The sequence below is a fragment of the Bufo bufo genome, chromosome 1 (genome assembly GCF_905171765.1).
Source record: "Bufo bufo chromosome 1, aBufBuf1.1, whole genome shotgun sequence".
NCBI lineage: Eukaryota > Metazoa > Chordata > Amphibia > Anura > Bufonidae > Bufo > Bufo bufo.
The window spans coordinates 532,825,206-532,841,102 of NC_053389.1; the positions used below are offsets into that span (position 1 = coordinate 532,825,206).

A 15,897-nucleotide genomic window follows, 5' to 3' on the forward strand; every position below is an offset into this window, starting at 1 on the left:
AATGCTCTTACTTACTTTCATGCGGCCGATTCTTTATAAAACGAACTTTTATAATATGTAAATGAGGGCTCTACCAGCAAGTAGGGCGTCTACTTGCTGGTAGCTGCTGCAGAAATCCGCCCCCTCGCCGTGTTGATTGACAGGGCCAGCCGTGATCTCCTCCTCCGGCCGGCCCTGTCAGTAATTCAAAAATCGCGCGCCTCGCGTCATTCGGCGCAGGCGCTCTGAGATGAGGAGGCTCGTCTCCTCAGCACTCCCTCAGTGCGCCTGCGCCGATGACATCACCGAAAGAGAAGACGTCATCGGCGCAGGCGCACTGAGGGAGTGCTGAGGATACGAGCCTCCTCATCTCAGAGCGCCTGCGCCGAATGACGCGAGACGCGCGATTTTTGAATTACTGACAGGGCCGGCCGGAGGAGGAGATCACGGCTGGCCCTGTCAATCAACACGGCGAGGGGGCGGATTTCTGCAGCAGCTACCAGCAAGTAGACGCCCTACTTGCTGGTAGAGCCCTCATTTACATATTATAAAAGTTCGTTTTATAAAGAATCGGCCGCATGAAAGTAAGTAAGAGCATTATATCCTGCTATATCGCACTATGAGCAATCTAACTATCCAAAAAAAAAAAAAAAGAGTTTTGCAGGGTGACAGAAACCCTTTAATGATGAGTTGTGGGCTAAAGGACCTTTGGTGACGTCAGATCACATGCTCCAATCACATGGTACATCACCACGGTGATGGACCATGTGATTGGAGCATGTGATCTGACGTCACCAAAGGTCCTTTAGCCCACAACTCATCATTAAAGAAGTAAAGAAGAGACCGGGAACTTCGCGATCAAGAGGAGAAGGTGAGTTAATTTGTTTATTTTTCTTTAACCCCTCCAGCACTATTTTACTAAGCATTCTGTATTCAGAATGCTATTATTTTCCCTTATAACCATGTTATAAGGGAAAATAATACAGTGAATAGACTGTCACCTAGCAACCATGCGTGAAAATCGCACCGCATCCGCACTTGCTTGCGGATGCTTGCGATTTTCACGCAACCCCATTCACTTCTATGGGGCCTGCGTTGCGTGAAAAACGCAGAATATAGAGCATGCTGCGATTTTCACGCAACGCACAAGTGATGCGTGAAAATCATCGCTCATCTGAACAGCCTCATAGAAATGAATGGGTCCGGATTCAGTGCGGGTGCAATGCGTTCACCTACCGCATTCCACCCGCGCGGAAATCTCGCCCGTGTGAACGCAGCCTTAGGGTGCAGTGAACACTCTTTTACTTATAATATTTTATTTTATTTTTTCTTTTATTTGTGATTTATTATATTTTTTTAAATAATTTTTTAACTTATTTAATATATTTTTTTCCACATAATTTGTCCCCAAGAGGTCACTGAAAGACCTTTGGGGACACAGACTTTTTTTTTTTGCACTATTTCCACTGTAACTGGGGCATCCAAAGGAGCTACAGGGAAAACCAGCCTGCGTGGGGGCATTGTACACAGGCAGAGCTGATCAGGCCTCCTAACCCTGCAGCTCTGCGCTCCTCTGCCCCCAAGCCGGGTCCACCCTACATAGCGCTCACCTGTGTGAGGAGAAGGCAGAAGCCTTGATAACTGCTTCTGCCTTCTCCTCGGCTCCCCCGCTGTCACTGACAGCCGATGACCCGTCCTGCTACAGTGCAGGGGCAGGAGCTGTAATGATCCATCGCGCGGCGCTGCGGGCAGAAACACAGCTGATTTTACCATCAGCTGTTTTTCTGTCCAGGATATCGACCTCAGGATCCATCCAGTCAGTTTGAAGAACTCTGGCTGCAGATGTCAAATGGGACCCTGATATAGACTGTCTCTCCTGTTGGGAAGAATCCATGGTTCTGAGAGAGAGCGGGGACAAGCTTCCCAAGCATCACCCACTGGATGTTTTCATCTGCGCATAGAGAGAAGCTGCAGCGGTGGTGCAGGGACCAGGAGGCACAGGGAGCCAGGTAAGTATATTCAGTGTGAGGGACATTTTTTAGTCTCAGAAAACCCCTTTAAGGAGGAAGCCTTTTCCTTTACCCCCCTTTTGGGTAACTCCAGCGCCCGGTTTTCCCTTTCCCCCTATAGGATCGATCCTGATTTCCATAGGGGCGAAAATGTATCTTCCTCCTAACCAGTCTCTCCTCTAGGAAGCCTTTCTTTTTGTCTGCTGCCTTCTCAAGAATCCTAACATCGGACCAAAGACATATTCCCCTGAAAAATGTATGGAACACAACTTGATCTTTGAGGTCTTATCCCCCAGACTTAGCAGCATTAGAAAGACCCACATCTCCAGCTGAGAATCGGCATCCACAAGGAAAGCTGTAGCAGATTTTAGCAGAGGGATTGAACCAATTATTTCCTCTCTTGGCGTTTCATTTTTCAGATGGTTCTCTTAATTGTTCAGCCATAGGTAAACTGACCTAGCCACCGAGGTTGCTGAGGCCAAACATAGCTGCTTCCCATGATTTATGAAAAGTAGTTGCCCATTGCAAATGTGAGGAGATGGAAGCGTTTTCTAGCTCTGGCTTTGTCAACATGTCAGTGTTTGATCAGTGACTTCCATCAGTGATTGTGAGCCAAAACCAGAAGTGGAGGCTACACAGACAAAGTATAATGGAAAGGTTTGCATCTATTCTGTATTTTTGACCCACCATTACTGATGGAAATCACTGATCAAACACTGACTATGTGAAAGCGGCCTAAGGGCTCATGCACACGACCGTATGTCTTTTTCAGTGTTTTGCGGTCCGTTTTTTACGGTTCCGCTGTTCCATTTTTTTGTTTCCGTTTTTTCCGTATGCCATAAAAAATTGGGCTGGGCATAACATTTTCAATAGATGGCTCCGCAAAAATGGAACAGATACATTTCCGTATGCGTTACGTTTTTTTTGCGGACCCATTGACTTGAATGGAGCCCAGCACCGTGATTTGCGGACAAGAATAGGACATGTTCTATCTTTTCATGGTATGGAAATACTGAAACAGAATGCACAGAGACACTTCAGTTTTTTTTTTGCTGAACCATTGAAATGAATGGTTCAGTATATGTACCGCATACTGAACTCAAAAAACGGCCAGTATACTGAACGCAAAATACTGTTGTGTGCATGAGCCCTAATAGCTTCAATGAGAAAATAGCATGCACTTGCGAAGATAAATCCATTGTCACACATCATAAAATGTATTGCCACAATCTAGGAGTGTGAGGCTGGCAATGACAGAGAGCACATCGGGTGTCCTTACCTTAGGTGTCGTTCAGACAAAGCAGTATTCAGGTGACAGATTTCTTATAGCAGGCTTCCCAGTAATCAGCCCTGGCCGCAGCACCTATGCTAATTTGGGCTAGGTGAATACCATACTTGTAGGGCTGGTTTCACATGAGCGAATTCACCAGATTGAACTCGCAGCGTGTCTGTGGAAACTCCCGTACAGACGGGGTCAGTTGTATTGTATATAATGCTGTCAGTGTTATCCAATATATTCCAGAACTCTAAGGCCTCTTTCACACGGGCGTTGCGGGAAAATGTGCGGGTGCGTTGCGGGAACACCCGCGATTTTTCCGCGCGAAGGCAAAACATTGTAATGCGTTTTGCACTCGCGTGAGAAAAATGACGCACGTTTGGTACCCGAACTTCTTCACAGAAGTTCGGGCTTGGGATCAGTGTTGTGTAGATGTTATTATTTTCCCTTATAAACATGGTTATAAAGGGAAAATAATAGCATTCTGAATACAGAATGCTTAGTAGGTGATCAATTGAGGGTTAAAATTTTTTTTTTAAAATTAACTCACCTTCTCCTCTTGTTCGCGTAGTTCCCGGTCTCTTCTTTAATGATGAGCTGTGGGCTAAAGGACCTTTGGTGACGTCAGATCACATGCTCCAATCACATGGTCCATCACCGTGGTGATAGACCATGTGATCTGACGTCACCACAGGTCCTAGCCGGTAGTTCATCATTAAAGTAGTAAAGAAGAGACCGGGAACTACGCGAACAAGAGGAGAAGGCGAGTTAATTTTTTTATTTTTTTTTAACCCTCAATTGATCACCTACTAAGCATTCTGTATTCAGAATGCTATTATTTTCCCTTATAACCATGTTATAAGGGAAAATAATACAGTGAATAGACTGTCACCTAGCAACCATGCGTGAAAATCGCACCGCATCCGCACTTGCTTGCGGATGCTTGCCATTTTCACGCAACCCCTTTCACTTCTATGGGGCCTGCGTTGCGTGAAAAACGCAGAATATAGAGCATGCTGCGATTTTCACACAACGCACATGTGATGCGTGAAAATCACCGCTCATGTGAACAGCCCCATAGAAATGAATGGGTCGGTATTCAGTGCGGGTGCAATGCGTTCACCTCACGCATCGCATGCGCGCGGAATACTCGCCCGTGTGAAAGGGGCCTAAGCGTTACATAGCATCCTAAATCAATATAATGCTATGCGACCCCAGCAGGGAGGTCTGTAGGTTCCACTACCAACCTCCCTGCCATTCCCTAAAAATCCAGCCTGAAAAAAAGCTATTAAAGCCTTTAGCAACCTAGACTTGCTGAGGAAAACCCTAGAATCCTACCCAAATAAGCAATTTCGGTGAGATATACACCCCCTCCAGTACTTCACCAGCCACAGGCCTATATATGTGTGTGTTTAGCAATAAGAGAAGAGACACCTTTGTTGCAATTATTTATTTGAATAATATAAATCACAATGTTCCCCTAAAACCTTAAAAAAGGCACGCTGCGATTGCAAAAATGTATACAAATGCTACAAAAGCAGATGTATACCTTTTATAATACTCAGGCAAATACAACATTATGGCTTTACACGTTCAAGACATGGAGAGCCAATACAGATTGGTAACATATATTAAGCCTATCATTTAAAGAAAAAGGAGAGAGACCTATACGGCAGGAAAAAAAGCTTCATTTACAGGAGGCAGTTTGTGTCACACAGTTTTGCACTGGAGTTTTTGGCCGCACCGCTGGTGGTTGTGCCATGTGCTTCACCCGATTCTGGTAGAGGTGGGTCTTGGCCAAATGCCAAAAACCAATACCTGGTCAGAATAAACATGTGCCCCCATTTACAACTTTCAATTAGACACAATTATTGCTCTTTACTTTGCAGAGGAAAATGACAAAATATATCCTTTAAATTAAAGAGGTTCAAGGTGAAGTTCAGGAGGCGTTCAGAGTAGGTTTTCCCGAACTAAGGCTACATTCACACAACAGTGAAAAATAATGGCCGTTAAGACCGGACACACTTAGGTTTTTTTTGGCCATTTTGCATCAGTGTGTGCGCGCATCTATTTTCTGTCCGTCAATCATTTTCTAACAGGTGTTAACGATGGACATTATAAAAAAAAAAAAAAAAAAAAAAAAAGTGAATTTCACAGGATTTATTTTTTTTTTAATCCCGTCCCCCTGCAGTACCCGCAGTGTATATATATAATGTCTCTCTGTAGTGTCCCCTGCATATATACAGTATAATGACTCCCTTACTGCTCTCAGTATCTATAATAGCACCCATAGTGCCCAAAGTATCCATCATAGCTAGAGATGAGCGAATTTCATATTTTGAAATTCATTCACGCTTCGTTGGCTGGTAAAAGGTGAATTGCGTATGGATTCAGTTGCCACGGACCATAAGGCAATTGCATGATGGAATGCCTTTAGAGGCATTCCGTTATTCATTCCGTCATAATAGAAGTCTATGGGCTGCAAAATGGATCTATTCAGTTTCCTCTACTGCATAACGAAAAAGGGACGGATCCGAATTTGCAGCCCATAGACTTCTATTATGACGGAATGAATAACGGAATGCCTCTAAAGGCATTCAGTCATACAATTGCGTTATGGTCCATAACGCAATTCACCTTTTACCAGTAAACGAAGCGTGAACGAATTTCATAACCTGAAATTCGCTCAACTCCAATTATAGCCCCTTATACAAAAAAACAAAAAAAAACAAAGTGGATGAGTTTTTTTTTTTTAACAGCATACCCATTTTTAATGACCGTTAAATGGTCATGTGAATAGTCCCATGGTCTTTAATTGGCTCTGAAAACAGCCATGTGACTGTGTGTAAATGAAGCCCAAATGTGCATTAAAATCTGCATCAAATCCGACTGTTATCATTGCGGCTTTTAGTCCAGACTCAGTTGCAGTTTTCACCCATTGCATGGCGTTCAACAACATTGGACTGTTACGGAATTTCAGCGCATATTCTGCAACAAGCATTTGATGTGCGAACTCACTCTTATAGGCCTCCGGCACACGCCCGTATCCAAAAATAAAGTCGTGTGCATGATGAGGCCTTAGGTCCAGGATACACGCTCCATGCGATGGTCGCATTTCCTGGACCGAACAATGCTTCTGTGACCCAAACTTACAGCATCATAATGATTAACGATGCCGAGTGCTCCTGCCTGACTATGGCTCCACTGTACTGTACTCAAGGAGTCATTTCAGTTTAGTAGAGTAGATCTGTGGTCAGGCAGGATTTGTGCCTGGCAATTTCTCTGCATATTTGCTGGATCTCTGCCAGACCCCTTTATAGTTAAAGGGACAGGCGGGGCATTCCAGTTGCATCCGGCAATGCTGGACGCGGAGAATTACAGCCTTCTGGAATAACTGCCGCAGATGTGAGATTAGCCTTAACCTTCCAGACACTTCTTCAGAGGGCACTGGCACAAATTAATATTTTTTTTGCAGCAGTTTTTGAAGCCAAGAATCAGGATGTTACCGATGACTAGTAAGGAGCGAAGCAAGCTTCAGATGCTACCTCCGAAGTCGCTTTGTTCAGAACTTGAGATTAGCAGTGTATGGAGATCGGTCTCCGTTCAGTATTATAACGGATGGGCTCAGATGAGATGAGGTCAGAGGTACCAGTCAGAACCGAAGCAGAGTTCGGTTCCAAGTTTTAAAGTGATTATCCACTGTAAAAATCAACTACAGAAGTTATTCAACTAAGTCTCGCACCTCATCGGAGCCCATACATTTTAGTACTGGACGGAGACTGATCTCCGTATTAATTAGCATTCATTTTGAACAAAATGACATCGGATGCAGCATCCAAAGCTTGCTTCGCTCATCACTACTGATGACCTGTCTTCAGGATAGGTCATCATTATGAAATTAGTGGGGGTTTGACCCCCCCCCCCCCCCCCAATGAAAAATGCACCACATGTAAAATATAATGCTCAAAAATCAGTACAGCTTTGAGCATAACATTTAGCGGATCAAGCTGTGGGCAGCATTGTAAAGAGCTAAGCAGATTTATATATAGCTTTGTGGGAAAGCGTTCAGAATAAGCACTATTTTATTTAAGGCATTATCCCAAAAAAGTATTCATGTGCCACCAAGACAGCCTTTTAAAAGTATTATTGCAATATACATGCAATAAGAACATTCTCCTCTCCGATAGCACCCCCGGCTGTTTATCCTTCTGGCCCACCTTCTCCTGCATTCACCAATATGCAGAGTAGCTTCCCTGGCATAGGGATTCCATTGAGATGCGGCCTGAAAAGCTCTCTCTAGAAAATAGAAAAGGAAATTGGTGGAGGGGGGCATACATGCTATATGTATCGTTGGTGAAAGTCCTCCAGGTGTGAGTAAAAAGATTAGTTTTAGGTTTGTGGGATAAGCCCTTTAATTGAAATCCCTGCTCCTTCTAGGATTTGGATTCCAGTGACTACACAGAGATATAGCCACCTACTGGACTCCTAAACATAGAGAGGGTAGGGATTAAAAATAAGATGCAAGTTATACTGAATGTATTGCCACAAAACTACATAAGCAAAAATGCATTAAAAAGGGGTTTTCCAAGATGTTTATTTTCTTTACCGATCACCTATCCTCAGGATAAGTCATCAGTATCTGATTGGTGGGGGGGTCCGACACCTGGGACCCCGCCGATCAGCTGTTTGAGAAGGCAGAGGCACCATGTGAGTGCCGTAGTCTTCTCGCTGCTTTTCCTAGGCAGAGTGATGTTTCAAAACTGTTGATCGGCAGGGGTCCCAGGTGTCACATCCCCGCCGATCAGATACTGATGGCCTATCCTGAGGATAGGTCATCAGTATTAAAATGTTGGAAAACCCTTTTAGTCTGCTCAGCCCCTTCTGGTCTATAACCATGCTGCCATCAGATTGGACACCATGTTCAATGTAACAGGTTCCCTTTAAGAGAAATCACAGAGAGATCCGTTGATAGAATTTCTGGACAGATTGTTAATCGAGCAGATGTGGCATCCCTCACAGCACACGATGCAGCATGCTAGTAATATGAATGAAATCTTCAAAAGAAAAAAAAAAAAAGAAAAAAAATTATCAAACCAGTGCTACTCAGACTGGGACCACTGGTTTGCCATTGTCTTACTTTCACAAATGTGCAGAAAACCCATCACTGTGCATGTGCTAGTCAACCGCGCCATGCGCACTCTGCATTGTTATTCAATGGGGACCACTGATGGATGGTTCTGGTAATGTGCCCCTCCAGCAGCAGTGATGCAGACTGCAGTATACACATCAGGACAACTGCACAGATCTTCTAAGGGTACTTTCACACTTATGTTGTTGGATTCTGGCAGGCAGTTCCGGCAACGAATCCGTAAATCTGTATGCAAACCGATAGCATTTGGATCCGGATCCGACTGACAAATGCATTGAAACACTGGATCAGTCTCTCCGGTGTCACCCAGAAAAACGGATCCGGTATTTATTTTTTACGCATATTTAAGACAAGGAGTTTAAGACAAAGAGCAGGAAACTAAGGTTGGATATAATTTCCTTGTGTGTTGTCGGCTTGATTCTAGGTAGTCCTCCAACTACAGCAGACAGGGTCTAATTCTAAATCATATTTACGGTTTTACTTTTTTTACTGTTGTAATCCCCATTTAGTATGTGTTGCACAATTGACAACGCAGTCCAGTGCACATCTTGCATGATGTATGCAGCCCTGGAACAGCCGTTCGAGGGTGTAAATCTTTGTTCAAGATGTGAGCAAATTACACGTTTGGAATCGCAAATAGAGTCTCTAAACGGGCAAGTTGCAACACTGAGAGGCATTGACAATTTGCAAAAGAGTTTGCTTCTCACCGAGCAAGCACTCTTTGGGGTAGATGAGAGGGAGGGTGACAGAGAGGAGGAAAGTGAGGTAGCTAGCTGGGTAACAGTTAGAAAGCGGGGTAGAGGGAAGAGTGCCAGGGAAGCATGCCCTGATCTGACACACCCCAACAAGTTTGCACGTTTGGCAGATGAGGGGGATGTCAGTCCAGGGACGGCACTGCCGCAGCCGGACACTTCCTCTGCCAGTCAGGGGAATGTCAGCTCCAGTAAGCAGGAGAGCAGGGCAGACCAGACAGGTGCTGGTAGTGGGAGACTCAATTATTAGGGGTACAGATAGGGAAATCTGTCACAAAGACCGGGATCGCCGAACAGTGTGCTGTCTTCCTGGCGCTAGAGTTAGACACATCGCGGATCGGGTTGACAGATTACTGGGAGGGGCTGGAGAAGATCCAGCGGTCATGGTCCATATCGGAACCAATGACAAAGTTAGGGGTAGGTGGAGAGTCCTTAAAAATGATTTCAGGGATTTAGGTCAAAAGCTTAGGGCAAGGACCTCAAAGGTAGTATTTTCCGAAATACTGCCTGTACCACGGGCCACACAAGAAAGGCAGCGGGAGATTAACAAGTGGCTCAAAAACTGGTGTAGGAAGGAGGGGTTTGGGTTCCTGGAGAACTGGGACGACTTCTCTATCGGCTACAGGCTCTATCGTAGGGACGGATTGCACTTCAATGGGGAAGGGGCAGCTGTGCGGGGGAGAAAGATGGCTAGAAGGTTGGAGGAGTGTTTAAACTAGGGACTGGGGGGGGGGAGGGAAATTACATTATAGGAGGGGAAGATAGTGCAGATAGAGACCGGGGGCAAGGTAGTGGGACTGGGGGAGGAATGGAAGGAGGGACTAGAACAGTTCAGAAGTAAAGGTGTAGGGTAAAAAATATACATAAACCTCTTAAATGCATGTATATTAATGCCAGAAGCCTGACTAATAAAACTGGGGAGCTGGAATTAAAAATGTGTGAGGAGGACTAGGACATAGTGGGAATAACTGAGACATGGCTGGATGATAACTATGACTGGGCAGTTAATGTACAAGGTTACAGTCTGTTTAGAAAAGATCGCCAAAACCGGAGAGGGGGAGGGGTCTGCCTTCATGTAAAGTCTTGTCTAAAGCTAACACTCCGTGAAGATATAAGTGAGGGTCATGAACATGCGGAGTCACTGTGGGTAGAGATACATGGAGCTAAAAACAACAATAAATTACTAATAGGAGTTTACTATAAACCACCTAATATACCAGAGTCCACAGAAAATCTACTACTAAACGAGATAGACGAGGCGGCATATCATAATGAGGTGGTTATTATGGGGGACTTCAACTACCCAGATATAGACTGGGAAACTGAAACTTGTATATCTCATAAGGGAAACAGGTTCTTGGCAATAACCAAAGACAATTATCTCTCCCAACTGGTTCAGGACCCGACTAGAGGGACGGCCATACTGGACTTAGTATTAACCAATAGACCTGACAGAACAACAGACGTGCAGGTTGGGGGACACCTGGGAAATAGTGACCATAAAGTAATAACCTTCCAATTATTATTCAAAAGAGCGTTTCTACAGGGAGGAACAAAAATACCAAACTTCAAAAAAGCTAAAATTTAGCCAACTAAGAGAGAGGCCATAGGCCTAACTAACTGGGACAAAGTCCTCAAAAATAAAAATACAGCCACAAAATGGGATATCTTTAAAAACATCCTAAAATCTCATTGTTAGAGGTACATACCGTATGGGAATAAAAGGTTAAGGAACAAAAATAAACCAATGTGGATAAATAGAACTGTAAAGAAAGCAATAAATGACAAAAAGAAAGCTTATAAATCACTAAAACAGGAGGGTAGCACGAAAGCACTGAAAAACTATAAAGGAAAAAAATAGAACATGTAAAAAACAAATAAAAGCGACCAAACTAGAGACCAAGAGATTAATTGCCAAAGAGTGTAAAACTAACCCTAAAATGTTCTTCAATTATATAAATGTTAAAAAGTATAAATCTGAAGGTGTCGGCCCTTTAAAGAGTAATGAGGGGGGATTCGCAGAGAGCGACGAGGAGAAAGCAAAGCTGTTAAATATTTTTTTCTCCAATGTATTCACTGAGGAAAATAAACTGTCAGATGACACTCAGAATGTAAAAATAAATTCCCCATTAAAAGTGTCCTGTCTGACCCAGGAAGAAGTACATCAGCGACTTAAAAAGATTAAAATAGACAAATCGCCAGGACCGGATGGCATACACCCCCGTATCCTAAGGGAATTAAGTAATGTCATAGCCAGACCCTTATTTCTGATATTTGCGGACTCTATGCTGACAGGGAATGTCCCACAGGATTAGCGCATGGCAAATGTGGTGCCAATATTCAAAAAGGGTCCAAAAACAGAGCCTGGAAACTCTAGGCCGGTAAGTTGTAACATCTGTTGTGGGTAAACTGTTTGAAGGTTTTCTGAGAGATGCTATTTTAGAGCATCTCAACGGAAATAAGCAAATAACGCCATATCAGCATGGCTTCGTGAGGGATCGATCATGCCAAACTAATTTAATCAGTTTCTATGGAGGAGGTAAGTTCTAGACTTGACAGCGGCGAATCAATGGATGTCGTGTATCTGGACTTCTCCAAAGCATTTGACACTGTACCACATAAAAGGTTAGTATATAAAATGAGAATGCTCGGACTGGGAGAAAACGTCTGTAAGTGGGTAAGTAACTGGCTCAATGATAGAAAACAGAGGGTGGTTATTAATGGTACACACTCAGATAAGTGGCAGATGAGGTTTAACACTGACAAATGTAAAGTTATACACATGGGAAGGAATAATGCAAGTCACCCGTACATACTAAATGGTAAAACACTCGGTAACACTGACATGGAAAAGGATCTAGGAATTTTAATAAACAGCAAACTAAGCTGTAGAAACCAGTGTCAGGCAGCTGCTGCCAAGGCCAATAAGATAATGGGTTGCATCAAAAGGGGCATAGATGCCTGTGATGAGAACATATTCCTACTACTTTACAAATCACTAGTCAGACCACACATGGAGTACTGTGTACAGTTCTAGGCTCCTGTAAAGAAGGCAGACATAGCAGAGCTGGAGAGGGTCCAGAGGAGGGCAACTAAAGTAATAACTGGAATGGGGCAACTACAGTGCCCTGAAAGATTATCAAAATTAGGGTTATTCACTTTAGAAAAAAGACGACTGAGGGGAGATCTAATTATTTATTATATGTATAAATATATCAGGGGTCAGTACAGAGATCTATCCCATCATCTATTTATCCCCAGGACTGTGACGAGGGGACATCCTCTGCGTCTGGAGGAAAGAAGGTTTGTACACAAACCTAGAAGAGGATTCTTTACGGTAAGAGCAGTGAGACTATCAAACTCTCTGCCTGAGGAGGTGGTGATGGTGAGTACAATAAAGGAATTCAAGAGGGGCCTGGACGTATTTCTGGAGTGTAATAATATTACAGGCTATAGCTACTAGAGAGGGGTCGTTGATCCAGGGAGTTATTCTGATTGCCTGATTGGAGTCGGGAAGGAATTTTTATTCCCCTAAAGTGGGGAAAATTGGCTTCTACCTCTTTTTTTTTTTGCCTTCCTCTGGATCAACTTGCAGGATAACCGGCCGAACTGGATGGACAAATGTCTTTTTTCGGCCTAATGTACTATGTTACTATGCTGCGGTGTTTTCTCCGGCCAAATACTGTAAGAGTGACTGAACTGAAGACATCCTGAACGGATTGCTCTCCATTCAGAATGCATTCCGGTATTGAGCCCCTGTGACGGAACTCAATACCGGAAAACTTTAACGCAAGTGTGAAAGTACCCTTACGGAATTATAGTAATAAGTGGCTTTATGTGCACCTGCACATTTGTATAGAGCCTCCAAACCATTTAAAGAGGTATTCCGATTTTAATGATTACGTTTATTTGCTTAGAGAATAGGCAGTTATATAATTTTCTAATGTACATGTATTTAAAATGAGCCTTCGTACGAGATCTGAATAGGACTAAACATGGTGTCAATCCCGTCATGTGACCGCTCGCATTCGTATATATATATATATATATATATATATATATATATACACACACACATACACACACATTACTAGTATATTACTGCCTGCAGCAGCATCTCATTATGTCCATCAGTGTCTCTGTAGAAGCACATCTGACATTGTTCTCCATATTTTCCCTTTATGTTTTATGGTTGCATTCTTTTTACAGTTACATTTATTAACATCACCACCTAGAAACAGGCAGCCATAAACACATATACAGCGACGTAGTTGTTGTAATGGCCACAATGATTTCCATTATTCCTATGTATGTATGTCATGTAACACCGTTGCTTAATGGATGTCAGTGAGGTGTCCCATGACTGATGCCATATTTCATTTGGTCTATGTGTGCATTACACGGGACTGAATGATCCATGGGCTACACCATTTTACTGTGCCGATAGGGGAAAGCAACCTATTTATTGTACTCACTTATATAGTGCTGACATATTCTGCAGCCCTTTACAGATATTATCATCACTCTGTCCCCTATGGGGTCACAATCTAAGGTCCCTATCAGTATATCTCTGGAGTGTGAAAGGAAACCGGAGTACTCGGAGGAAACATCAAACTTCATGCAGGTGTTGTCTTTGGTCGGATTCAAACCTAGGACCCCAGCGCTGCAAGACACCAGTGCTAACCACTGAGCCACCGTGCTGCCCATATAAGATAGATATGTAAGCAAAACTTTAAATACATGTATATTTAAAAATTGTATAAATTTCCCATTATATAAACCAATAAATTAAACAAAAAAATAAATAAAGCCCGGAATACCCTTTTAAGTGGTAATACCACTAAGGAGGAGTATGAATGAACTGGAAGACACAGCACACCTTGCAGCTATACAGATTCGCTTATCAACCTACAGCTTTTTTATTGTTGGGTATAGCTATAAAACCCTACAATGCCCGATATTACAAAGCAAAAACCGCACACAGGGCACCCCTCATTCACACAGTGTTAAGAAATTCCTGAGGTAGAAAAAAGTATTATGTAAAAGTTGAGATATTCCAAATAACCAGACACTGCTCCAAAAGATACAGTAAAAAATTTGGTCTGCGGCAAAAGCCGTTTGGGACGCCACAGACCACAGTCAAGCATACATCTACTGCCATAGAAATAAAATTACCAGCTGCGCTTTTATGCAGATTTTTTTCACCTTACAATGATACTTCGTACAGTCTGATAATACAAGAAACTAAAAAGGGACATTAATTCATTCATGGATTTCACAAAAGATCATCAATAACATGCATACAGCACACGCAGTCCGATCGGCAGGCAGCATGGTATAGTACCGATGGAGTGGAGTAGACAGATTTAAAGCTTTGTTGGAAAAGATATACTATAACTTGTATTCTTTTTAATTTTATATATTCTGCACTTAGGAGTCAAGTGGGCGGTCCTACTCAATGCCCGATATTACAAAGGAAGGAAAACAGCACATGGGGCACCCTTCATTCACACAGTGTTAAGAAATTGTATTCACTGACAGCTATCTGTGTGCACAATATCTACAAAATACTGTCAATCGCCGAGTAGGACCGCCCACTGGACTCCTAGGCCCAGAATGAGCAACATACATGTTTTGCCGAATCCTTTCCCACAATACTATATCAGGTAGCTCAGCTCCTCCTGCTCTGTAACATGCGGTCTGCAGGCTGGCCTTCATTTTCATGGTGACAGGTTCCCTTTTGACACCTAGCTCTCATTGCATTTTTGTGAATTTATACTGCACATACTGCCACAGAAACTTAAAGGGGTTCTCCAAGAATGATTTTTAAAGGGGTTGTCCCACGAAAAATATCCTACAGTTTTCTAACAGGTGCCTGGATCTGAATACTTTTGTAATTGTATTTAAATTAAAATTTAGCATAGCCTCCGAGTTATTTAATAAAATGTATCTGTATGGCGCCACCTGCTCTTTGTTCTTTTTATTTCTTTAACCTGCTCACTGAGATGGCCGCACATGCTCAGTTTCGTCCTTTAACTTCCTCCTGAGCTGTGATAGGGAGAGCTGAGACACGCCCCTTGAGCTGTCAGTATGAATGGGGAGATCTCTGGATCCAGGTGAGGTACAGGGCTGGTCCTGGCTTTGTTAGAGATTGTCATGTACCTTACGATGTCCGATTTAAATTTTTTACATTAGTCCTGGGGTAACCCATTTAAATGGCTTCCAGCAACCGGTTTTAGAATGTGAGTAGGACTGGTCGCCTTGCCGGTGAGGTGGTGGGACCTCACTGTCCTACTCTACAATAGATAGGAATGATGCACCCCCGTAGGTAAGTGGTGCCAACCAGTCCTGCTCATATTCTGGGACAGGTTGCTGGCAGCCATTTTAAAGAATTTTTAGAGAACCCTTTTAAATGGTGTACATTAAAAAAAACTACATGGTTTATAAAATGATCTAAGAGAAACAAACTTACCTCGGCAACCTATCCCAGTGCACACTGCATTTCTTACAGGAAACTGAGCTGTGACTGGTTGCTACGGGCAACAAAGCCAGCATTCATAAATCTGCCCATGGTGCTAAAAAGGACATACTTTCCTGTCACATCATGACTGAGCAGTGTCGAGGGCAGAAAAGCGACAGGGTATTCCTATGTTGCCAGATTTTTACCAATGACCATTATCTCTACAATAACAATAATCTTATTGTGTTCTTGAGCTGCTCTTTTTGTGACAA

At 43.1% G+C, this 15,897-nt stretch overlaps 1 long non-coding RNA gene across 1 annotated transcript; it reads left to right on the plus strand.

The window, feature by feature from the left end:
- The first annotated feature begins 5,971 nt into the window (after nucleotides 1-5,971).
- On the plus strand, nucleotides 5,972-7,640 carry LOC120982125. Its single transcript, XR_005774848.1, has 2 exons — nucleotides 5,972-7,462; nucleotides 7,510-7,640. It is a non-coding gene; the product is annotated as an uncharacterized LOC120982125 (long non-coding RNA).
- Nucleotides 7,641-15,897: the final 8,257 nt, after the last annotated feature.